Source organism: Clytia hemisphaerica, unplaced genomic scaffold (assembly GCF_902728285.1).
Source record: "Clytia hemisphaerica strain Z4C2 unplaced genomic scaffold, Clytia hemisphaerica genome assembly, whole genome shotgun sequence".
NCBI lineage: Eukaryota > Metazoa > Cnidaria > Hydrozoa > Leptothecata > Clytiidae > Clytia > Clytia hemisphaerica.
In genome coordinates this window covers 210,908-238,373 of record NW_027104321.1, presented here as the reverse complement: position 1 = coordinate 238,373, position 27,466 = coordinate 210,908, and the positions used below count along the sequence as shown (strand labels likewise).

Below are 27,466 nucleotides of genomic sequence, written 5' to 3'. Positions count from 1 at the left end.
ATGTTCCATTATATGAAAGAACAATTTTAATAAACTGCGGGGAATTATTTGTTCTTTGATATAATGGAACAAATTTAATATACTGCGGGGAATTATTTATTCCTCCATTTAATGGAACAATTTCGATATACCGCGGGGAATTATTTGTTCCTTTATATGAAGGAACAATTTCAATATACCGCCAAGAATAATTTGTTCCATTCATTGGAGGAATATTCTATTCCCTTGTGATATGGGAACAATATAGATGCTCATTTAATTATTCAAATAAACGAAAAAAATGTTCTCTAATCACTAAGAACAGTAAAATCCGTTTTCAAGGGAACAATTAATCTTTGTCATAATAGTGCTGATTATTGTTCACTTTCTCATAATTGATAAGAAGAATCTGTACCTGTCAAATGACCAAAGAAAGTCATCACATTTATGATATATTATAATATGGTAGTATAGTATAGATACCTTATTAACCATATTATGATATATTCATGATAATATGATAGATATAAATATAATATTATAATTATATTATCATATTATTCCAAACTATCATAAATATTATACTATATTTTGATTTTAATAGGTTATGATAAAACAATCATAATATTTTGACCATATTATTATTATAAGTTTATGATAACATATAAAACAATGAATACATTATCATCTTATTCAAATCCTATCATAAATATCATATATAATATAAAATAGTATGATATGATTGTATGTTATAATAAAATAAGTAAATCATTATAATATTTAAATCATATTATTTGTAATAAATGATAGAAGAAGAATGGTCCATCCTAATCACGAGGAACTGGCCTAAAAATATATAATAAATATAATCCTAGGAAATCACTACGCTAAGGACAATAAAAAGTCACTAAATTAAATTCAGATGTGAAAACATTAAGAAGAAAAATCTAGCATTTTGAAATATACTACACATTTATCAATTTTCTCCAATTACCACGATCATTAATCAAATCAAACCAAATAGATTTCTCAATATCAAACCACTTCAAGGCTTTATAAACACTTCTACCATAAGTGAACTCAGGCGAACCAACCAAACGAGCATTACATACCCAACATGATAATAACTTTCTCGGTAATCTATCAAACGACATACGCGATACATGACCCAACCAGGATAATTGACGATTGAAGATATAAAATTCAATTGGTTGGATATTCAACCTTGTCAACAACGATTCCGTACTTATTCGGTACAGAAAGACATGGGAACGATTTATACGACACATTGAACGCATACATGCATGGTGAAAGTTACGCAGAAGACGAAGTAGGTGCTCAGTGAGGGGCCACGACTCAGCGCCATAAAGCAATATCGGTAGAATGAGACATATGTAAACTACACTTTTAGCCTCATCAGAAATGACACGAGAGGAAAATATTGACGTTCGTAGGGCTCCGAAAGCATTGCTAGCCTTTTTGATACGATTGGTAATATCAACATAATCCTTACAGTCCCTTGATATAAAGCAACCAAGGTAGCAAAACTTGTCAACGATGGGGAAGTAAGTGTGCGCACAGAGCTTTATGGGCGAGAGATCGATTCCGTCATAAGATTCAGGATCAGAATACGATTTCGGTGGTTTCGAAACAAAAAGGATTTCCGTCTTTGAGGGTTTATCCGGAGTACGAATATCACCAACATGAATTCCCATCCCAAATTTCAAGAAGTGAGTGATCAACAGGGGAGAGTAAGTTTCTGTATCCGATCTACTTTCAAAAAGCACAGCAGTATCGTCTGCATATTCAGAGTCGTCTACGGAAAAATCAGATCCTTTGGTGTTGTATCTTCGTCCTGTTAGCGTGAAATCTTCCTTGGTGCGGTACATGCATAGCGGTCGATCGTGCATTTTCCGCCATGTTTGCATTATTGCGGCAATGTAGATGACAAATAACACGGGCCCGAGGATGTCACCTTGTTTAACTCCGATTGTGCAGGGCATAGTGTTATCAACCGAATCAACTTGAAAATTTACGTGTAGAACTTTCAAAATAGAAATAAGTTTGTCTGACAAGCCGAACTTTTGTAGGACTTGCCAAAGCAATGATCTGGGCACCCTGTCAAATGCCTTGACAAGGTCAAGAAAGAGTACCCATGTTTCTAAATTGTGTTCTCTGCGTTTTTTAAGAGCAAGTTTGATCGCGAATACAGCATCGATGCAACCTCTACCTTGATGGAAACCACATTGTGCCTCATGATCAAGATTTTCAACGAAAGGTTGGAGTCTGTTGTGTATTATGATAGCCAGAACTTTGTATGCTGTCTCCAGAAGCATGATTCCCCGATAGTTGCCTGGCTTCGATAGGTCACCCTTTTTCGGTAAGATGACAAGTTTTCCGAGATCCCATTGGGAGGGGTAAGTTTCATTTTCCCAGATATCAACAATAATCTTGACAAAATAATCGAAGCAAAGTTCGTCTTCCGTCAACGATTTGAACATGGGAGCAGTTAAGCCAGATGCCCCTGGTGCTTTATTTTTCAGTCTCAATACTGCCTTTCTGATTTCTTCAACGCTTGGAGTATGACTGAAATCGTCATTCAAGATGCGCGGTGTTATGGACGATAGGACGGAAGGGTCATAAACTTCTTCACGATTATAAAGTTTTGAAAAATGGATTCGAAAAACTTCAGCATTTTCCTCTGACGAAACGCACTTACTTCCGTCCTCTTTTTTCATCATGACTTGTTTTGGTGGAGGGGGTTTACTCAAGCCATTTTTTAGGAGTTTCACATTTTCCCAAAACGATTTTGTACCAAGATTCAATGCATTTGGACCTTTATTCAAGCGGTTACATGAGTTCATAATCCAAGTGCTTTTGGCAACATTAATAGCGTTTTTGAGTTCCTTTCGAGCACGTATTGCAGCTGCAGTTGTGCGACGTGTGATGCGTTTTGTTTTGTTATAAACTGCGATATTACGTTTCTCAATTAAATTCAACAGTTCTGATTCATTTGCTGAGAACCAGTCGGGTGGTTGACGAGTGATTTTTGGTAGGACTGAGGATGCAGTATCATGAAGTGATTTCTCCAAGGATTCGTACTCTACGCGATCAAGAGATTGTAATTTTGAAGATAGGGAGTCGATAAATGTATTACGTAATTCACGATCAACAAGCAGTTTATTAGAGTCAATATTGGAAAGTGGACGCTTTGTTGGTGATTTTTTGATGAAACGAGCTGCTATTCGTAATTTCATCCTCACAGAGAGGTGATCTGAATCAAGTAATGGTTTTGAAGCAAACACATCAACAACACGTCGAAAATCAGTTTTTAGTACAAGTAGATGATCAATCTGATGCGGTCGTTTAGATCGAGGGTGTCTCCACGTTGCGTAGTTCTTTTTACGGAAATAGGTACTACAAGCGACGAGACGATTGATTTCAAGGAAGGTAGTAAGTCTTGTACCAGCATAATTACTATGAGGTAGACGAAATTTGCCTACTGAAGATATTCCAATCCCACTTCTCTCATAACTAATTCCGAGGGAGGAATTGGTATCACAACCAACGATTAAAATATCTTTCGGACGTTTCGAGTTTATACAGTTCTCAAGATTCTGAAGAAAAGTGTCCCACAAAAGTGCGTCTGCAACTCCTATAGGGGCGTAAGCTGAGACGAGAAAGATATCGATATTCTTGTCACGATTGTCTTTTAACGAAAGTCTGGTCGCAATTATTCGATTTCCAAATTCGGTGAAAATGGGTGAGCCTGCTTCTTTCCAAGCTTGGGTTGCAGTTTTGTTAAGTACGATACCGACGCCACCTTGTCCTCGTTTGCTTTTGTTTTCGGATGCATTTAACCCATTCAAAATAAAGGTACAGTCATTTACGATCTCGACCGATTTACTGCTTTTCCATGTTTCTTGTAGACAAAGTGCAAATGTATTTTGTCGTTTAATTTGGGTAGAAAGTTCATAAACCCTTTCCGTAGTTTTAATTCCTCTAGCATTTTGTGTAATAAAGTTCAGTTGCTTGAAATTCTTCGCTTTCTTTGGCATGACAAAACTGGGGCTCGCGACACCACCAATATTGGTACTACGATGATAATAAATGATATGATGATATTATCATTACCTTCAGATCGTAAATATTTTCATATTATATATTTGAGTAAATTTGAACGATGAACATCTCAAAAAAGAATAAAAAATTAACAATTCCCATGGGAATATTTAGTCAATTGATAATTAATAAACCAGCTGCGCTGGAAGGTCAGCCCTAAAGGATAAGATAGTTCAAAGGATAAGCTGGATCAAGAGAGAGTAGAAAAAAGGATGTGATCACAAGATAACGATAAACTACTCTTGGAGGTGGCTTAGACAAAATGGGTGCAAAAATCGTCAACATTTTGTCAGGGTCGATTACACATTTTTTTATAAGCAACCGAGTTGCTAAGGGCTCAGGCCTCAATATGGCCCAAAAATAAGGACCTTGCTTAGCAACCCTGAGGCCTCAAATCCAAATTAGTAACTTTTCTCCTCAGCAATAAAAAATAACTTTGACAAAACTTGAAAATCTTCGAAGAATGCAAAAATGTGCTTGAAAAATTTTAAGCAACCTTACAAGCAACTTTGAGCCTGGATTTCGAAAAACCCTTAGCGACTCCAGGCCTGACCCGAAAAATGGAGTTTCTTATAAAAAAAATGAGTAACAAGGTTTGATAAAATTTCATTTTTAACATAAATTTTTAACAATGTTGTTTTAGATAATCATATAATTGTCTATAAATATTAACAATATTACTATTGTACAATTAATTACTTCTTTGCAATACATTTAAAATATGTAATACTCTCTAGTTGAAATAAAGTCTTTAATTATTGTCCAATACCAACGTCATTCCAACAGCAATAATTCCAATAACAAGACATTGAATTAGATACAGGATAGGTATACTGAACCAAAAATTCATTGCAGCATCATAATAGTCCAAAAACGAATAAGCTTTGAAAAAACATTGGTCAATCTAATCGTGAAACGTGATAGTGTTTAGTAGGATACGTGAACGTGTGTAATTTTTTCAATTATACCAGCATAATAGTGGCGTTAAAATTTTGCAAATACATGGTCGCCTATTGAATTTCTGTAAAAAAAAGATATTTTAAAATATTTTCTTCAAATTAAAAACAAGAGTTGACTTTATTGAAAGGGTAGCATGTATAAAGTAATCATTGTAGTAAACATTCACTTTTTGACATTATATTATTCATCAAAATATCAATTGACCACTATACAAACTTTTAATGTAGGTCACATTGAGGCTTCATTGATTTTAAAGCCTGAAGGGCTAGAGCAAAATCTTTAACCTTTCCCGGATAAGGAAAAGTGAAGCCACTAAACTCAATGTTTATAGTACCTTGTTTCGATTTTAGTAGTGTCGATATTCAAACTATTGGATGGGAAGCAATATTTCCGTCGTTGATAAAGAATCGTGATATTTGGTTATTGATTGATCCCTGCATAGCATATCTGCAACAAAACAATGAAGATATTAAAGTCCCATACACTGGTAAATAATCTGAAATAATAACAACATGAACAAAATCACTTCACTCTTTAAAACTTAGATCATTCATGATTAATTGCTTACGGTATAGTCCTATACTTCTTATCAAATATTTTGTACGTTAAAGTAATGAAACAGAACGCTTGCTAACTAGCTAACAAATCCCTTTTATTCTTTCATTGAGACAAAAGACTACAGTATCATAGATTTTTAACGTTCTTTGAGAGATGGCTGGACGAATAATCGAACCTCGTAAAAAGACATTATTCAAATGAAAATAGAAGGACTATAAAAAATTGCTTTCTAAGATATACCTAGAAACACACGTTAAAGTGTCTGCGTTAGCAAATTTTGATGGATCAAAAAGAGACCTTTAGCTTACCTATCACTTTTATGAACTCTTTCAGTATTCAGGTGTGAAGAAACGAACCAATGGTTTAAAAGTACCTATCCATGATGAGTGAAATGATTGAGTACATTGTACCAAACAACAACAAAAACAGGAAGGCGATGGTAATACCAAGCTCGAACGATGCAAAGCCATGGACTTTTTCGATACTATAAACATGTAACACCAGATACTAAAACAACAATAAATAATCAACGAATTACCAACATTTTCATTTCAACACCAAATTCATTCATATATACATTTTGTCCATTATTCTTTTGTCACTATAGAGATTTGAGTGTTCATTTTTAGTAAAGTTTGCAGAATTTTGATTTATAATAGAGATTTATATGCAAAAAGAAAATATAAACTATGAAGATAAAAGTAATTACAAAAAATGATTTTATAGAATGTGAGGAATAAATATAATTCGAAATTCTGTATAGAAATAATTCAAATTTTTGTATAAAAATAATTCAAATTTTTGTATAAAAATAATTCAAATTTTTGTATAAAAATAATTCAAATTTTTGTATAAAAATAATTCAAATTTTTGTATAAAAATAATTCAAATTTTTGTATAAAAATAATTCAATTTTTTTGTAAAAAATAATTCAAATTTTTTGTATGAAAATTATTCAAATTTTTGTATAAAACGCTTTAAATAATTGATTTTTAAAAATGCAAGGTACAAAAAACTATAAAAAGTAATTCAAATTTCTATGTAAAATAAGCAGAAAATGTATGGTTGGTGAGGAAAGTCCTTTTTTAATGATATTAATTTCAATTTTGATCACAGACATTCAGAGTCTTTGGGCTAAGATCAACACTCCTAACACATCACAGGAAGATAAACACAACGATACTTGACTGGTTAGGCTCAGTCAGTTTACATAAAGGAAGAAATTTTAATGGGAATTTAATTTGGCGGATGACAGGAAAATTTTTGAAGGTGAAAATGTTTAAAATACCCCTTTTATGATCTAATAGTGAAACATTGAGAAAATTTAAATTTGAAAGGAATTTAATTTGTAAAAATTAAATTTGGCGGGAACTAATTGTGGGGATTTTGGCCAAATCCGCCAAATTTTCATTCTGCCAAAATTTCTTCCTTTAATGTATTTAATAGAGTGACCTGAAAAGTTATTTCTAAAAATCAACACCAAAAACACGACATAAAGAACAAAATCCTCACACCAGCCATATTGTATTGAATCAGGCCCCCAAGCAATACAACCATGCGCATGTAACATTTCAGCGTTGAAATAAATTTAATTTAAGTCTATGTAAACCAATGCGCTGTCTTGGAGCTTTCTCTACATTTCAACGAATAAAATATTTACATACACATGGTTGTGTAAGAAGGAGTTGCAGATCTCAACAGCAAAGTTTTATTGAATGTTACAGTTTATCAAAAATTATTTTAATTGCTCTAGAGTTTTGCAACTCCTTCAATCCCACCCTCCCCTATACCCCCATGTAAAAAACTTTTTCTCAAGTCGGTCAAGTAGGTCAAATCGGCTAAGTAGGTTAAGTAGGTTAAACAGGTTTGATAACTATGTGTTGTTTGATATGATAAAACAAACTCCATCGTGGTCTGAAAAATACATGTCCTTTACAAAACACTTGACTTCTTTTTTATCTGTAAAGCTATTCTTTAAATAAACATGGTCAAGAAGACCACCTGCTAGATGGGTTGGTTCATCCACAATCATTTTATATGAAGAAAGTACTTCACTCAGGAATGCGTTTTCAGGATCTAATGCATCAATGTTGAAATCTCCAACAACAATGTCTATATCGTCATATGTTATAAGTTCCAACAATTCTTCACGAAAACTGTTTCTTGAATAAGCAGGTGGTTTGTACAACATTAAAAGTTTGATAGGTCGGTTACTGAAGGTTTCTTTTGAAAATTCGATACAAGTGTAACCTGCCGCTCTATTACATTCTAAAATTTGAATTGAAGAATTAAAACAACATGCATTGTTTTGGAATCGATTAACAGAATTGTTGTTGTATTCAATATTGAAATCACCAAGTATTTGATCAACTTCATTTGTATCACTTGAAGGTGACAATTGAGTTTCAGTAAGACATAATAAGTCACTACTCATAAGAGTTTTACACTTTGCAATGTCAATTGCATGTTTCTTCAAAGAGCGAACATTAAGGAGTGAAATTTGAACATGTTTGTCTGGAGTCAAAGCAGAAGAAAAACTTTCAACTTTATGCAAAGGTCTATCTTTTCGTAAACGCTCATATTCAAGTCCTGCCTCGTTGTTCGCACGGATAGCTTTTCTATCGTATTCACCTGTCAAAAACAATCCATTTATGTTTGTTACTCTGGATAGACTAACATACATTTGACCTTCATTGAAATATCTTTGCGATAATAGATCAAAACTTACTACTGCTGATTGAAGTGTTAGTCCTTGAACTTTATGACTTGTGCATGCATAGGATAAGACCAAAGGAAATTGAGTTCTTCGAACCATTAAAGGTTTTCCTTTTTGTTTTTGTTTTTCTTTTCCTTTCTTGTGTTAAAAGTGGCTTCTGCCCTTTCAATCAATATCCAATCATTTTGTCTACACACATGATCTAAATTAGGTCCTTTCTTGCCTGCTAGAACATCATCAAGTTTAACATAGACACCTGATATGGTATTACCAGAGTTGTATTTAAATCTCATTACTGTTCCAACTTGACCGTTAACCAGTCTATCAGTAATGTCAATATTCTTGCAAATTAAAATTCGGGCACCTAATTTCAATTCTAATACACGGGCAAGACCACCTGTTTCTCTTGCTTTTGCAGTTTCAATAAATCTGACATCTTGGTTTGTTAAATGCTTAGGAACTTCATCTTGTGCAAAAATCAAATGCTTTTCAGTTGGTAATTCATTGAGTTTTTCTATGTTATATGCATCAACTGGTTTATTTTCTGCAAAAATATGAGTTACATCAGAGGGATAATCTGGACTGTCTTTTGCAATAAATCTAGATTTTAAAAGTTCTTCCTTTTCTTTGTCTAGCTCGCCTAAACGAATTTGATTCAAGAGGTCAATAAAATCAATATCATCTCTCTGTCTCATGATCTCTGTCAATTCAGCGATTTGGAATTTACGCCATAATTCAAACCCAATTATACCATGTACTGTGGAGCAATCCGGTTTGTAGATAAAATCTTTAAAAATTGGTGGCAGTTGATATAAATCACCACAAAGTAGAACTGACTTTCCAGCAAAAGGTTTATCTACTTCAAATATTTTGCGTAACCTTTCATCAATATTTCTAAACAAGCGGCTAGACACCATGGAAATTTCATCAATCATAATAACTTCCACACATGCAAGTTTCTTTTGCAAATTTTGCTTTGATGATGCATTCAGTGGAAAGAAATCTGTAGTAGGAATAATCAAACCGCTGTGTATGGTGGTTCCATTGACATTAATTGCTGCCACGCCAGTTGGTGCAAGAACTAAAATTCTTTCTTTTGTGGGTTCTCCTCCTCTGTACATAAGAAGTTTTGACAAAGAATGATAGATTGTTGTGAGTAAATGGCTTTTTCCTACGCCTCCGCCACCAGTTAAGAAAATATGAAATGGCTCAATACATTTAGGCACTTTTGAAGAAAGGTTTTTAATGAAATCTCTTCCCCATTTGTGAACTACATCAAAAACTTCTCTTTGTTGGTGATTTAGAGATCTAATACGAGCATGTACTTCATTATCTGGGAGCAAAATTGATTCCATTGGAATTGAAGCTCTGGCATGAGTAGTGTCATTGTTATTTTCATCATCCGATTCTTCATTATTGTTTGCTCTACTTTGAAGCTCTGCATTTGTTTCATCATTCTCCTGCTGTTCAAAATCATTCATATTGAGAATCAAATCATTTCTGTACCTTTCTAATGCATCATCTACTAAACCAGCATAAGGTTGGATCAAAGCTCTGTTTCTCTCAATCCTTTCAATGACACCTGGTTCCAATAGCTTTGCAGTATAATTATTGTGTTCTTGGGACAATAATTCGTTCTCATCAAAGAAAGGTAAGTACAGCATGAGTAGGTGGTGGGCGTAATCTTCTGGGTACTTGTTTCTGTTAGGCTGATGAAGTCGAAGTACAAGTGGAACTTTGCGGCATTTTAGTTTACCTTTCATTGAACAAAGTTTGACAATCTTTGGGTAGTTGCTTGAGAGATGGTTTGATTCTATCAAATCATCTTCCAATTCATTAGGCTGGCAATCATTTTCACTACATTCTTTATAGACAACACTGTAGAATCTCAAGAATTCTGCATAACACATTTCAGCAATAGGTTTATTAGGTCCAGTTCTTTCTCTTGGTCTATCACAATACCGGTCAAGCATATTACTTTTGAAAATTGAAGTACTATCTTCAGGCAACTCATTAATTTCATCTTCACTAAGGCACATTCTAAATCTCTTTTCTGGGACATTAGTATTTGCAAAAGTTACACCTGGATACAGCTTACGAAGCCATAGCTGTGGCATACTAAGATACACTGCTTCTTGCACTGACACTTCTCGCTTTGACACATAGGCATGCGCAACAGATTTCATTTGTTCATATTTGTCACCGCCATTTTCAAAAGCATCTTTAACAGCTTGGGTCATAGCATGAGATATTTCATCTTCAGTTTTAGAAAGATATGCACACATGTAAGTTGCAGCTTTGTAATAATTAAATACTGGTTGAATATCCAGATTTGCTTGCCAAGCTTTAAGACCTTCTGTAAAGTAGTTATTGACAAAGCATGCATTTGTATTGCGTTTTAAGTAAATGTGAAAATCGTCATCTTCAGATACAGAGAGAGCATATTCATAATCTTCCTTTGGAATGTCTAATTCAGCTAGGACTTCATTGATGGTAGGAACTGGATTAAAATTTTCTCCATCAGGGTTGAAAAAGTTTCTTTTATCAGGATTAAGGTTCTCATTGATGTAAGTCCTTACTTTTGTCAAAACTTCTTTTCGCAGAGCAAGTATGGCTTCTCTTTCCTCATGTGGTAGTTCTTGTGGCAAGGGCTCAGAAACTATTGTTTTCTCAGAAAAAAATTTACCAAAATAAAACCTGCAGGGAGTGTTTTTATATTTACGGCAAGTTTTTGAATGGCGGTGTAGTTGGTATGTCTTCACAAGGTTAAATAATTCGGGATCCTCTTCTACGGATGGTAAATAGACCTTGATTATTTTATCAATGAACATAATGTACTCATCTTTTGTTTCCTTGGTCAATACTGGTGCATTTAAAATCCACAGAAAGGAATGAATGTGAGGGCTTCCGCGTACTTGAAATTCTACTCGAATAGCGTAGAAAGTTGTTTTACCGAGTGGGCCGTCCAAAACAATCGTTTTAAAAAATACTTCTACTCTGTATTGAAAATGCCTTGCTACAAGTACAGGGTTACTATTTAATAAATCACACCTTTCGTTATAAGAAAGATTCTTGATAAATTCATCGGTTACGTTTTGACCCTTGAGTTTGTAAATTATGGAGATGAGTTCGTTCCAACGAAGGTCTGCACAACTCAATGTCTGAAAGAATGTTGGTGGTCCTAATTGTTTAACCATTGCTAAAACTTCTTGCTGGAATTTTTTCCAATATGCTGGAGTTCCTTTAACAGTACTCATAAAGGCAAAAGCTTTATCATTTGCTATGAATTGCCTTACTGTTTCTTTGAAATTCTGACTTAACATACCAGCATTTAAATTTGAGCCAGCAACTTTTCTCATTGCGACATTTATCTGATTGGTCAAAGACACTTGCTGAGTTACAAAATTAGCAAAAAATATGTAGTCTGGGTCTGAAGCAAACTTTTGTGTGTAGTTCAACAAACGCTGGTTGAAGTATTTGGATGGACTTAGTTTAACATCACGTTCAACTTTGTAACCAAATTTACCTTTAGGAAATAAATGAGGATGAGCAAGCATTTCACAATTTTCATCATGTAAGACTGAAATTGGTTTTTTACCCTGACCAGGCGCTAATGACAAAATTTCATTATCTACTTCTGCATCAGAAGGAGTGTGAGGCATTAGAGCAGTTTCATTTGCATTTGAGCGATGAGCATCAAGTGGGTTGTCAGTTGTCTCAAGCTCTTCAGAATCTGAAGCATTATTTTGTTGATGATCAGGTTCAGTGCTATCGTCATTGGAAGCAATTTCACTCAATTGGTCACTTTCATTAGAGTTTGTTTCCTCATTATTTGCAGAATTTTGTATAATGGTCTCTTCATTTGAAATATTGCTAACATTAATTTCTATGTCTTGATAAAGAGGGTTGTTCTCTTTGAAATAATTCAGTACGCGCTGAATGAAATCAGGTCTGATTGGTTCAAAAACGACATGTCCTTTATATTCCAATTTCCTTTTGAGTTTAACAATAACTAGTCCATTAGCATTTGCTCTTCTTGGTAAAGTATTAGCAATATCTTCAACATCAATAGGTACATTACAAATAGAACCTTTGAGTTTGGGGAACTGACCTTTTGGCATGATTGCAATTTTTTTGAATAATATTCTGCGAGAAATCAAAATTTTTTCAAGTCTACGAAGAGTACGGAATTCAGCAGGTAATTCATCAAGGCTCAGTTTATTTTTGACAGATTGGCACGGCAACTCATTTTTTTTAAGTTTACTATGGCATGTTCTACAAATGTATAGTTGGCCGTCAAATGAAAAAACTTCAGAATAATAATGTTCTTGTGGGATATCATATTTTTCAGGCGAGTATTTGACAACTGTTTTTTTATAGAGGCATCTGTTACAGCAAACACAGATGTAGAAAGGACCTTCATAAATAAGTTTTAAAAATTTTGATACTAGATCATTTTTTTCATTTTTATGGTTTTTGTTTGCAGCCGCATTATTTTTCTCATAGCGTGATTTTTTCGTTGCACTTACACGATCTTTGTTATTTTGATAATAGATTCTATCTTTTTCATTTATTTTGTCTTTGTTTCGGGAGCGATAATCTTTTTTTTGTTTGTTTAATTTTTCTTTGTTTTGGGAACGATAATCTTTTTTTTGTTCATTTAATTTTTCTTTGTTTTGGGAACGATAAGTTTTTCTGTTTTCAATCACTGTTTCTTTGTTTTTTTTGTAATACTTTTGATTAATTTTTTGACGCTTAGAATTGTTTCCATCACTGGCATCACTTTTACGCTTCTTATTTGAATAACTTTTCATGAATACTGAAATGTCCCTTTGTAGAATTTCTTTAAGCTCTTCTTTTAGTTCATCCACTTCAATAAATTGAATTTCAAAGTAAGTACTCTCTTTTTCCATTTGTCGTAAATAAAAAAATTGGATATATTTCTCAAGTTCAAAAACGTTATCAAACTTTAAAAGACACGATTTTCCATTTGAGGGATCAAGTAATCCAAGTTCATTTCGACTATGCGAGTCAAAGATAAAGTAACCCTGATGCCGACTCATAATTGCGATAGTAAAACCGTTAATGATCATTAAGGCGTTGAATTCTAGACTTTCGGACTCACTCAGAGGGATTTGAAGGAAAGCACTATCATTAATCAGGTTCGCTTCGCCGTTTGCAAAATTCAAAAAATTGAAATTAGTTATGACACCATTTGATTCAATGAAACGCGGCATTTCATCAACCGAAAGATGAGAGTTTGTATCAAGCTGTTTGTATAACTTATCACCTTCGATTAAGATTTTGTCAAGGTCGGTAGTCTTCCAAAGATTAACACGTCGAAAATTAGACCAAAAGATAGCATACAGGCAGTTAACGCTACATTGAGTGCCAGCAGTTTGGCCAAATAATTCCTCGTTGGCTTGATTAAATGAGCCCAAACAGCTTTTGAAATTTGATAAGTTTGCGTATGCAACATATTTTTCAAATTTGACTGGAGAAATAAGAGTTTTGTTTTGCAGGGAGTATAAGTTAATAAGGCTAAGTAGATCTGACGCTGAGACGTATAAGCTGAGAAGCTGAGATTTATAAGCTTAAATGCTGAGATATGTAAGCTGAGATTAGGATGTGTGAAGTAATGGAAGCAAGTGTTTGATGGACTTTGCAAGTTTTGAACAATTAGCAGGTTTCGCACGTTTTGAACGTTTGGTAGGTTTTGCAGGTTATTCAAGTTTGACAAGTGTGACAAGTAGTTCAGTAGGTTAAGTAAGATAAGTAAGAGGATGCAAGGAGCTCGCATGCAACCTCAAGGGTGTAGCTGCTTGTCTGATATATCACAGACAAGCTTAATGCTATCTTTTGGATAACTTGCAAGTGAGGTAGATGTACCAGTGTACACTTGCTGCTATCTTTTTTGAAAATAACTTTGACAAGGAATCAATAATAAACTTTGAAATAAATCAAGTACTCTCACCTCAAGAAGATGATGAAAGAAAGTTGAGACTGATCGAAATCTTCTTGCTTCTTCTCCATAGGCTATTTCAGGGTCGCGGTGCATCTTGGGTAATCAGGATCAATTGGGTCATGAAACCACTTAGCCAGCTACTAGTGCGAAGCTGCTTTAACATTTCATAAAATTGCTCACAGTACGCTTCGGAAGAGGTGGCGCAATATAAGGGAGATAACGACTGATGTAATAATTATAGCGCAGCTCGGCGCATACACATTCTTGTTTCGGATTTTCTAAGTCAAATCGGGAAAATCGGAATTAAACTGAGGAGTCTTAACGACGAGCGGGAAAAAAATCGCGGAACAGATTTGAAGGGTCACCTGGGCTGACCAATAATATGAACAATACACATGAGACATGGGCAATCGATGATAAGATTTGACTCGTTCATCAAAATACGAAACCCCCTTGCAAGTAACAATCCAATCACCTATCGATTTTCCCTAAGAAAACAAAGAACAATATGACATTCATGGCAATAGGACCCCTGTTGAGGATATGTTTACTGTTTTCAAACAGTATAAAGGACACAGTTTGAACACTCACTGATCAAGGAAGGCCAATATGGCCCGCCGGAGGGTCTTCCTCGTCGACTGGCATTCTGTCAATGGATCAGCTAATGGAAAACGAAAGTTATCGTTCAATGAAAATGATAAAGGTAAATTTACATGTCCAGCTAAATTGTGCTTACATTCGGACTTTGAAAGCAAAAGAGGTTTAAGAAAACACATAGTTAACAAGCACCCTTGGTATTACTATTTTGATGACCAGCCAGAAATTAAAAGGGAAGAAGTCGAACTTAACCAACCTATTATCCAAAAGAAAGCCTCTACAAGTTCCAAACCTTACTATTCAATCGATGAAGGGATCGGAAAATCGTTTTATAGGTGGTTGACCACTACCTGCGGTGGAGGTAAAAATGACAGAGAAGCTAAACAAGTCGCTAAACGAGCTTTGAAGTTTTGATGAGCAGTACTGTGGATAACGAATCTCAAACACCCTTAACTTATGAACTGATTGATTGTTGTTTAGGGTCTACAACAATAATATTGACATTTTTGACTGTTTTAGACGAACAATGGAAACCATCTTCTTCAGGGGCACTTAATTATGTTAAAGCTATTTCTGATTTGATGGATTATAGAAAATCATTTGGAATCAATGATAATAAATTGAGGTGTTTTACAATCACAGAAGTTTATTTGAGGAGAGCAAAGGAAAATCTGAGAAAGAAGAAACGCCTTGACGGCACGAGAAACTTTGACCTAGAAACTCTCATTGGTCGAGACAGCTGGGCCACTTTAGAAGAAATGGAGGGAGTCATTCCTTATCATATCTTTAAATTCAAAGAAATCGTTCACAAGTGCAAAGTACAACAACCATTACCCAATAAACAAGAGCTTACATTATGTACTCGTTTCATCACAACCTTTTTATTTTTACGTGTAAAGTGCAGTAGACCAATGATATTTCAATACTTGACTCTAACAATGATCGAGAAAGCAAAGCAGGCTGATGGATTCATCGACCAGAGGGAGTTCAAAACGACAGGTAAATATCTTTTTGATACTCTCATCTTAACTGAAGAAGTATTTACTGTCTTGGACACATACACAGACTTTGTTAGACCTCTTATGAAACCAAGTTGTGACTATCTGTTAGTATCGACAACAGGCAATCAATATCAATCTTTAACAACTGCAATGACTTTAATTGTACATCAAGCCATAGGAAAGTATATCCATCCAACAAGATATCGACAAATAGTTGAAACAACAAGTGCGGATAGATTATCTCGATCCGAACAGGAGATAATATCAGAGGATCAAAAAAATAGCTCTGATGTTGCAAAGGTTCACTACAAAAAGAAACAATCGAGAATAGTAGCCACACAAGGTCGTCAATGCATGGAGAAAATGCTTGGTACTACACTAAAGGATCACCAAGAAGCATGTTCAGGCGTGCTGAGAGATTTAGCTGCCATGTCAAGAAATACAATTGAATCACAACCAATTCAAGACGCAGTTGCTAGTTCAGCTTCTTCAACCTCAACAAATAATCACATTCCAATGATAGTAGATTCAGACGATGACGCATCCGAACCAAGTAATATCGAGGCTCAATGCACTGAAGTGAACAACATCATGCAACGTGTGTAATCAATGTGCTCGACTTCACCTCTCACAAATCTAAATCTAAACGAGTCAAGAGACGTACAAATGGAAGTCGTAAGGTCAACTGTATCATCTACACTAAAACATCCTCAAAACTCTAAGAGTTACGACAAACGAAGAATAACTGAAAGTGTAGAGGTGAAAAAGGAAACTGCTATTAAAGAGATAAGAAAATCTTCTAGAAACATCAAATTTTCACAAGAGGAAGATGAGGAGCTTTTAAAAGGAATACAAAAACATGGTGAGAAGAACTGGGCAGCCATTATAAAAGACAAAACATTTGACTTTCATCCCTCAAGGACAAGAGACTCGTTGAGGGTACGAGCAAATTCAGCAAAATTTAAAAAGCTTTTGAAAATGTAAATTGACTATGAATTTTGAAGTGTTATTTAAATAGTTAATTAAATATTTGATGGAAATTTATAATAGGCCAGTGTCATTTAAGATAATTATTTTGTTCTGAAATGCAATTCTCTACTTCTCTACATTCCCACTCTTCATTTTCAAATCTTGAAATTTTGAATTTATTCCCTGAAAAGAACTACTCTAACTGTAGACCACTGGTAGCAAAAAGAAAGCCTGTCGATTTTAGCCTACAATTTATATGATAGCCAAGTAGCCAAATGATTTTTGGAAGACAAAAGTTATTTCTATGAATGACGTAACTGAAAATGGAAAAGGACATAATAAAATTGTAATTTTTTGACATGCGCACTCAATAAAAAGTGAGACTTTATCATTTTCTATTCTTTTTGATCAAAATGAACTACTTGAATGAAGACCACTGGTAGGACATATATAGCCTTGCGATTTTAATACGAACTTGCTTTGATAGCCGATTAACCGATAAATTTTGTGGCAATACATCGTTCTTGAATAAGAAAAGGGAATGGAAAGGAATTTTTAACTTTGTGACATGTGCACTTGATATAAAGTGAGACTTTGTCAATTTTTGATACTTTTTAATGGAAATGAACTACTTGAATGGAGACCACTGATAGCACATAGACAGCCTTTCGATTTTAGTACGAGCTTGCTTTAATAGCCCAATAGCCAATAAATTTTATGGCAATACATCGTCCTTGAATAAGAAAGGGAATGGGATGGAATTTTTACTTTGTGACATGCGCACTTGATATAAAGTGAGACTTTGTCAATTTTTGATACTTTTTAATGGAAATGAATTACTTGAATGGAGACCACTGGTAGCACATAGATAGCCTTTCGATTTTAGTACGAGCTTGCTTTAATAGCCCAATAGCCAAATAAATTTTATGGCAATACATCGTCCTTGAATAAGAAAGGGAATGGGAGGGAATTTATACTTTGTGAAATGCGCACTTGATATAAAGTGAGACTTTGTCAATTTTTGATACTTTTTAATAGAAATGAACTACTTGAGTGGAGACTACTGCTAGCACATAGATAGCCTTTCAATTTTAGTACGAACTTGCTTTGATAGCCCAATAGCCAATAGATTTATCAGAGTACAACGTTCATCAAGTGACGTCACTGACAACGTAATAGAAAATAGGACGGAGATAGGTCTTTCAAGATGACATCATTGTCAATTAAAGTGGAATACAGAAAGAAGCTTTCAATCCGTGTCATGCACATTAGAAACTTCAAAAGAATGGAATACATTTTTTTGAATATGAAATTTTTTGGGCTACCGGGCTACTAAAGCAATTTCAACCAAAATTTGACTGGCTACCAAGGAGCTGCCCATAGGCTACCATCAACTGTAGCCCATTCTATGAAATATGATAAAAAATGACAAAGTCTTGTGATGTAGCTAATGCGCATGTCACAAATAGAAAGCTTTGTTCTATTCCCTTTAATTATCAAACAATTTAGAAATCCCTTAATAAAAAGTAGAACTCTGCCATTATTTGATTTTTTTAGATCGATGAACTATTCCGAATGTAGACCAAAATAAATAGCCTGTCAATTTTCCTTTTAACTTGCTTTGATAGCCCAGTAGCCAATAAATTTATGGTAGTTCCACACATTTTGAATGATATTGTTGACAATTTAATAGGGTATGGGACAGAGATAGGAGTTTCCAAATGACGTAAAAAAGCTTCAAATTTGTGACATGTGCATATCATACTTCAAATGACTGTTTTTGTCCAATTTCCTATCACATTGTCAGTGACGTCATTAAAAACAGAGTACTACTTTAAATCAACTGGCTATTTGTCTATCAAAGCAAGTTCGTACTAAAATCAACAGGCTATCTATTTGCTACCAGTAGTCTCCATTCAAGTAGTTCATTTCCATTAAAAAGGATTGAAAATTGACAAAGTCTCACTTCTTATTTAGTGCGCATGTCAAAAACTTTAGATTCTGTCTCATTTCATATAACATTATCAGTGAGGTCATTTAAAAAAAACGTTGTATTATTACAAATCAACTGGCTACTTGGCTATCAAAGTAAGTTCAAGCTAAAATTGAAAGGCTATATATGTCCTACCAGTGGTCTCCATTCTATGTAGTTTATTTCGGTTAAAAAAGAATTGAAAAATGACAAAGTTTCACTTTTTATTTAGTGTGCATGTCCCAAAGTAAAAATTCCTTCCCATTCCTTTTTCTCATTGCAAGGAAACATCAATTAAAAACGGTGTATTGACATAAATTTTATTGGCTAATGGGCTACCAAAGCAAGCTCGTACTAAAATCGAAAGGCTATATATGTGCTAGCAGTGGTCTTCATTCAAGTAGTTCATTTCGATTAAAAAGAATCGAAAATTGGCAAAGTCTCACTTTATGTATATCAAGTGCGCATGTCACAAAGTAAAAATTCCTTCCCATTCCCTATTCTCATTCAAGAATGATGTATTGCCATTAGAATTTGTTGGCTAAATGGGCTACCAAAGCAAGCTCGTACTAAAATCGAAAGGCTATATATGTGCTAGCAGTGGTCTTCATTCAAGAAGTTCATTTCGATTAAAAAGAATCGAAAATAGGCAAAGTCTCACTTTATGTATATCAAGTGCACATGTCACAAAGTAAAAATTCCTTCCCATTCCCTTTTCTCATTCAAGAATGATTTATTGCCATAAAATTTATTGGCTATTGGGCTATCAAAGCAAATTTGTACTAAAATATAAAGGCTATATATGTCCTACCAGTGGTCTCCATTCAAATAGATCATTTCGATTAAAAAGAATCGAAAATTGGCAAAGTCTCACTTTATGTATATCAAGTGCGCATGTCACAAAGTAAAAATTCCTTCCCATTCCCTTTTCTCATTCAAGAATGATGTATTGCCATAGAATTTGTTGGCTAGTGGGCTATCAAAGCAAATTTGTACTGAAATATAAAGGCTATCTATGTGCTAGCAGTGGTCTCCATTCAAATAGTTTATTTTGGTCAAAAGAATTGAGAAATGACAAAGTCTCGATTTTCATTATGTAGTATGTGAAAAACTTAAAGCTATGTTCCATTTCATTTTCATTATTGGTGGTGTCATTCAAATAACTCTGTGCTACCGAGAATTAACTGGCTTTTGGGCTACCAAAGCAATTGAAAGCTTAACCTGACAGGCTATTTATTTGCTACCAGTTGTCTACACATTGAAGGTAGTTCATCAAAGAAGTATACTAGTTCTGGCCATTGGTCGGTCTCCTTTTCTAAATGTCATAGGATATTCAAGCAAAACGAAATTTGGATATTTTTATAAGATCATAAATGGATGCTATAGTGCAAACAATCTCCAACCAACTCCCACATTATAAAAGTATGCATATCAGAAATTGAAAACTCTGTCCCATTATCCTTATTTATTGCAATAATTTTATTGAATCATTAAATTGTACAACATCGTAAACCAATCAATCAATATTGATCAATGTCATAAATCAATAAAGCTATCAATATGATTTATACGCTTTTATTATAAGAAAATACTTTATAAGAATTTTTATGATCATATTGGCCAAAATATTAAGAGTATAGTAGAAATATCACCATCATGGAATTTAGCAACTGAACCTAAAAATGCCTTACAGTTGTAAATTACCAATGATACCCCAGTAACGCTCAATAATCTCATGAAAATCCTATTTTATGCTCCAGGCATACATTACATGTTAAATATGGATTAAATTTCGATCTTATCTTAAGATAAATAAGGATATTTCAGGATTTCCACCAAAAAGTTAAAGAAGAGTGTAAATTATAATAAAATGAATCATCAGTCAACGCTCTAAAGAGTTAGATTTTGATATCATCTCAGACATATTATTTTTCGAAAAAAAAATTGATAAAACAAAAAAACTTTAAAATTAGGCTTTCTGTTTTCAAATGATCAAGAGATAAATGATAACAATGAAGATGAGAAAGAAGGCACCTGAAGAAGGTTACATACAATAAATAATCAAGAATTACTATCAGTGTCAGATAAACAAATGATGTCTGTCAGTTCTGCCTTTGGTTTAAACAACTCAACCATAGTCGCCATCTTTGCTGGAAGCACTTCTTCTACAACTTCATCCCCCTCAGCCTCTGTATCAGTCTCTTGTATTATGAAGACTTCTGAATCATACTGGTTGAATCTCGAATGGCTTGAAAACAGCTTTGAAGATCTATCTTTTGAAAATTCCAACGGCCTGTATTTATACTGTACTCCTTCCTTTGTTGATGTTTTGCATTTTTCATTATGGCTTGCTTTCTCTGTCAGAGAATATTTTCTTCCTTGGCGCTTTTGAAATATTCTACTCGCTTCGACATTCTTGAGAGACATTGCGCTCGCGAACAACTTTAATTATATTTGCCACTTCATCATCAGTAGATGTCAAAGTGGAGTCAGCCTCAGACTCAGAATGTACTTGTGCTTCTAAAAAGATAAATGTTAATAACAAACATTTTAAATCGGCAGAGATGAAGTGGGTCATCTAAACATTATCATGATCTAACCACAAGCAAATCATTCTCAAATGGTTAATAACATTTTTAAGTTGAATAAAGAAAATCATTAAAAGTTTTTTCAGTTAAAAAATCAGAGAAAAAATATTTGTATATTTGTAAAAAAGGTCTAATTCATTTAAAAAAACTTGAAACTACTTCAGTCAGTTGTTTCAAAATAGTCCTTTATGTGATCACACTACCATTTTGATTGACATTCACTTTCCAGTTGATCTTTGTTTTGTTTACTTTAGAGGAATTCAGTGGCGTAACTAGGGTGTCGCTCCTGAAGACTAAGCGACACCCTTTTTTGACGAGCAAAAGTTTTTGAAAGACAAGAAATAAAAAGCGCTGGTAAGAGGACGACGCGCGGCGTGCGGCTTTTTTAGAAAATCACGTCGCCTTCAATGGGCGGTTTTCAATTGGCGGCGGTGTTTTAAATTGGCGGAGATATTTAGATTTTAATAAATTTACGGCACCGAATCAAAATTCAGTATTGCGATTCCTTAGCTTAGTAGAGCTCGGTAGAAATGAAGACAGCTCCGGGACCGTAAAATAAGAAATATTTCTTCACTTTGGCCTTCATCGTCTGCACAAAAACAATGACACGGCTACCGACTTTAATATTTATTGTTATCCTCTTTGTTAAATTGTTAGCAGAACAAAAGAAGTCTCGTCGGTGACCGTAAATTATAATTATTTTATCAGAAAACGAGTAGAAGAGGATGGGACTCATTGAATGTAAGATCTTTCTTCGATTATATTATGATGTGAGACTATTACCATGAGAGAGCCGAGAGATATATTTGGAATACTGTATCAGAAAAAATTTTCAAGACCTGATCCCGACCTGATAGTGCTTCTCTTGTTTTTGGGAAGAATTGAACTGATGAAGAAAAAAGAATGCTATTATTCGTCGTAAAGACAGCAAAAGTTGCTTGTTTCCAGAATGGCAAATAATAAAGTAAAGATTTGTGATTGAACATTGACTATCGTATGTGGCAATATATAAGAGAGAGTACTTGTACAGATCCTATGCTGTAGTTCTGTATTCTGATTGGATTGCATGACATGATATTGTATTATACTGTAATGGATAGATGATAGACAGTTCTTGGTTTTTGACTGGTTGTGGTTTCTTGTTGCTTTATGAATTTGAGACTTTATGCTCGATTTTACAGACAATGACATCTTTCGTTTTCGAAGAACATAAAATTGTCGGTGCTTATTTTCAGTGACAGCTATACGAGATCAAGACTCAAGAAAATGTTTTTTTTGGGGGGGATTGATTACATTGTTTTGTATACGGTATTTTATCCTGCTAGTCTAAACTAATTTTTATTTATTTTGTTGAAAGTTATTTTTATGATGAGCTTTGTAAAAATCATACAAAATACTTTTATGTCAAATCACAAAATTATCACTCAAGAAACGAATTTGTCTCTTGTTGACTTTTCCATATAACACGAACATAACTTTTTGAAAAAAATGAACAAATTTTTCCTTCACTCTCCATCGGCACACTTTACAATAGAATTTCATTTTATATTTTACAAAAGGAGCGCATAAACTGTAAGACGGAGAGTTTGTTTATCTAATCTTACAATAAGAGCCAATCAGAAGATAGAAAAAAAGACAAAATAAAAAAGTTATAAATAATGTTTTGATATTATGTTCTGTGTGTGGTGTGATTTCATATTTTTGTCAGTTGATAAGCTACCAATTTACTGTCCCTAAGCAAAAGTTGCTTGTTTCCAGAATGGCAAATAATAAAGTAAAGATTTGTGATTGAACATTGACTATCGTATGTGGCAATATATAAGAGAGAGTACTTGTACAGATCCTATGCTGTAGTTCTGTATTCTGATTGGATTGCATGACATGATATTGTATTATACTGTAATGGATAGATGATAGACAGTTCTTGGTTTTTGACTGGTTGTGGTTTCTTGTTGTTTTATGAATTTGAGACTTTATGCTCGATTTTACAGACAATGACATCTTTCGTTTTCGAAGAACATAAAATTGTCGGTGCTTATTTTCAGTGACAGCTATACGAGATCAAGACTCAAGAAAATGTTTTTTTTGGGGGGGATTGATTACATTGTTTTGTATACGGTATTTTAGCCTGCTAGTCTAAAGTAAGTTTTATTTATTTTGTTGAAGGTTATTTTTATGATGAGCTTTGTAAAAATCATACAAAATACTTTTATGTCAAATCACAAAATTATCACTCAAAAAACGAATTTGTCTCTTGTTGACTTTTCCATATAACACGAGCATAACTTTTTGAAAAAAATGAACAAATTTTTCCTTCACTCTCCATCGGCACACTTTACAATAGAATTTCATTTTATATTTTACAAACGGAGCGCATAAACTGTAAGACGGAGAGTTTGTTTATCTAATCTTACAATAAGAGCCAATCAGAAGATAGAAAAAAAGACAAAATAAAAAGTTCTAAATAATGTTTTGATATTATGTTCTGTGTGTGGTGTGATTTCATATTTTTGTCAGTTGATAAGCTACCAATTTACTGTCCCTAAGCTAGTTATTCAGTCACAACTTAACCATCAGATTTATCCAAGTGACTGAATCAAACTAGCTTAGATTTCTAGGCTAATAGTACATATGAGAAAGAGTAATATATAGCGGTACCATTTTAGTTTCGTCCGGGAATTTCCCTAGGACAAAAAGAATTTCCCAAAGGGCAATATCATTCTTTTAGAAACCACAAGCTATTATTACGAACGAGACACTCACTCTTTGAATATTTTCGATCAAATTTGTGGCTCTGCCACCCATTCAACAAATGGTAAACTCGTCTAATGGTGAGTTGCCGGTTAACCACGTGCAACGTGGCCTGTGTTTGGGGTTCACAGGTATTGGGATCTGCAGCCCATATTGTCCCCCGGTTGTTTGGAAGTATTTGGGCGTTATATATTAACAACCGCCCTCTAACCGCCCATTTGAAAATTGAAATTTGCGACACCCCTTGAAAATCCTGGCTACGCCACTGGAATTCATAATTATAGAAATTGAGTTGAGAGGAAAAAGATTACGGTAAACGTCAAACATTATTCGTAGCCGATCTACATATAGATAGAATTCATTATCCTCATTTTGTGACATCTTCGCTTTCAAAGAGCTCGACTTGAATAATAATAATTCTCAGTAGACCTGTGTGGCAAGAAAGATTCATCACTCAAGTAACAAGGAAAAATTTTAATTTATTCGAGTCTGAAGGATATTCATTAATTGTACTCCTCAAAATACTTCTCGACGAATCAGATTCCTGTAATTCTGAGAGGTTAGAATAAGAGGGTGTGATGAAAATTTGTATTTTTCCTCTATGTCATAAGCATATTGCCCTATCAATGGACTAAATATTAATTGATTTCGATAATTGATAAGTAATTGACACTCGGCATATTTAGGACTGGGCTCTCACGAGCTCGATTACCAATTTAATGATGACTCTTAAATGATCAATCGATTGGCATGTCCATTAACAAACAAAAGCCAATTAATGATAAAAATGATCTATAATGATCAATCAATCTACTGTTGATCAATAATCAATAGGTAATCAATCGATATATTCATTGGTTAGTCCATTATGGGAGACAACTTGGTATTGATTGTGTAATGTTTGTGCTTATAAAATGGACAAAATCATTTTACCTTCGTGTTAATGAACTTTGATCTTATAAAAAGATCGCATATGTTCTTATAATTAGCATAAAGCAATTATCTTTTTATGCATTTTTAATTGTTTCAATTTTGATCAGAGAGATTTCACGTTTTCTGATTTTCACATTTCTGACAGAACACCTTTGTAGAAGGATGTATGTGAGGGAAGTCAGAGAAAAGTCACTATTTTTAATTTACAAATTTGGAATTTAAGTCAATGAATTTCAAGTTATAATTCATCAATTTTCACTGAATTATTGGCATGGCATTTCACAGCACACACTCATAGGCCAGCCGGTGAGTTTTGGTTCTTTTGTTTTTCTGTGGTTTTGTCTAGGACTTTGATTCTCATTGCCTCTCTATAAGTTAGGATAACCATAGGATTTTCAGTACAATTTTCAATTATAGAATTTACCTAAAAATTTCCTTTGGAATTAGCTCATTTCAGTCATATTTTCTTGTCATTTTGTCTCTATGATTTGTTCACATTTTGATAGATTTTAGAGGTTTATCACGAGCATTTTGAGGATATTTAGGATATTTTGTCATATTTAGTCAAGTATTTGTCATTTTAGTTCAAAATATTTATCATTTCATTTTGTACTTTTTAGTTTGAACTCTGTCAACACAATACATCAATCAACTTCAATACATTATTGTGTGCGTGTTCCAAACCAACCCTTAATCTGTGTCCAGCTTGCCTGCCTCTACATTCAAACGGGCACCTTTACCATCCTAATCGCATGTCAGAACGACCCCGACGGAACATTTCTCGCTTCGACTATCGGACGTATAATTTGACCGGAAGGAAAGTTCCACCTCAACAGGATCAATCATCCTCACCCTCAACTCGGATCAACTCAGACCAGTTTTCAAAGCCGTCTGAACCAAATCAATCAATCAAGCAACATCACTCAACGATGGAAGCTCAATCTCAAATCGAATTGACAATTGAACATGTCAATGACATCATAGACGAAACACCAGTCCATTCCTGTGCGACCAAAGATGTTGACATCGCCGTCAACGAATTGGTTGAACATCGCAACACTCTTCGACAACACCGTAAACATCTGATGGATAGTGAAATTCATGATGAGAAATTTGTCGCACTATTAACAATCACCCTAAACTCAATTAAAGCCTATTTCAAGGAAGCGAAAGAGTGGAATTTCAAACTCGAACAACTTCGTATCAAACGTGCTAACCAAGATGATGACGCCAAAATAACCGCCATGAAATTCACCGTGGCCGATCTCAAACACAAAATCGAGGAGATCAATTGCAAGCTTACTGTTGAACTCGATACGAAAACCGACGTTCAGCTTGTTCAAATGGAAAAGGATTCCTCTAATATGAACACTGAGATAAAAGAGGTTTCTAACAAATACGAACAATTATTACAAACTCATGTTACTGACAAAATTTTAGTCACTGATATTACTAAAGTTGGAAAAAGCTACACAGAACTGACCAAGAGTTTCTCTGATTACCTGAAACTTTTGAAAACTGAAGTCGATGAGAGAGACATCTACAAACAACGCTCGTTTGATGAATCAAAATTGAACATCAAATTTGCTGGTTATGCTTCAGAGACCGACATTTACACCTTTCAATCGACATTCAACAAAATCCATCTGCAGACAACACCAACAAAGCTGCTACCAGACCTTCAATTTCCTTCGAGGACCAGCTCTGTCATTAGTCAAAAACATCCCAGGCATAGACGAGATATGGACAGCCCTCAAAGCAGCCTATGGAGATACCAGATGTCTTCTCACAAAGAAACTCTAAATGCTGAGTGATAAAGACCCACTGTACCGTATCAAGGACCCCGAAAAACTCATCCAAGCTACAACATCAATTATCAACATCATCAAAGAACTGATGCGACTAGCAGAGGAGTCTTTATTTTATGGAGATGGCCTGAATCGTATCTACAACCTGATTGGAGATAGTCGTTTAACCCGTTGGTTATCATCGATCTCTGACGAAGTCCTTTCACCCAAAACCACCTGGCTTCGCTTCATCAAATTCTTGGAGAAAGAACAACGACTTCAACAACAGAAACTAGTGATTCACACCAACAACCCTCAGAAGAAGAGACAAGAAGGACAGAAGGACAAGAACGGTCCCAGACATGGGGGATATTTAGCCGACTCAAAAGAATTGTTGTGTTCAATCTACAACACCCCTGATGGATCAGATGATCACGTCTCCACAAATGGACCAGGACATTCTCGATTACTTCAGTACTTTACATGCAAAGTATTCGCCGAGCTGACACCAGCAAACAGGCTTGCACTACTCAAGAAGAAAGGATATTGCTATCAATGTTTATATCCC

General features: G+C 34.4%; 1 long non-coding RNA gene across 1 annotated transcript; it reads right to left on the bottom strand.

The window, feature by feature from the left end:
- Positions 1-4,968: 4,968 nt before the first annotated feature.
- Positions 4,969-14,659, bottom strand: LOC136817613 (uncharacterized). The gene is made up of 4 exons (XR_010848120.1): positions 14,310-14,659; positions 5,928-6,126; positions 5,396-5,508; positions 4,969-5,122 (listed from the first exon to the last, which is right to left on the bottom strand). It is a non-coding gene; the product is annotated as an uncharacterized lncRNA (long non-coding RNA).
- Positions 14,660-27,466: the final 12,807 nt, after the last annotated feature.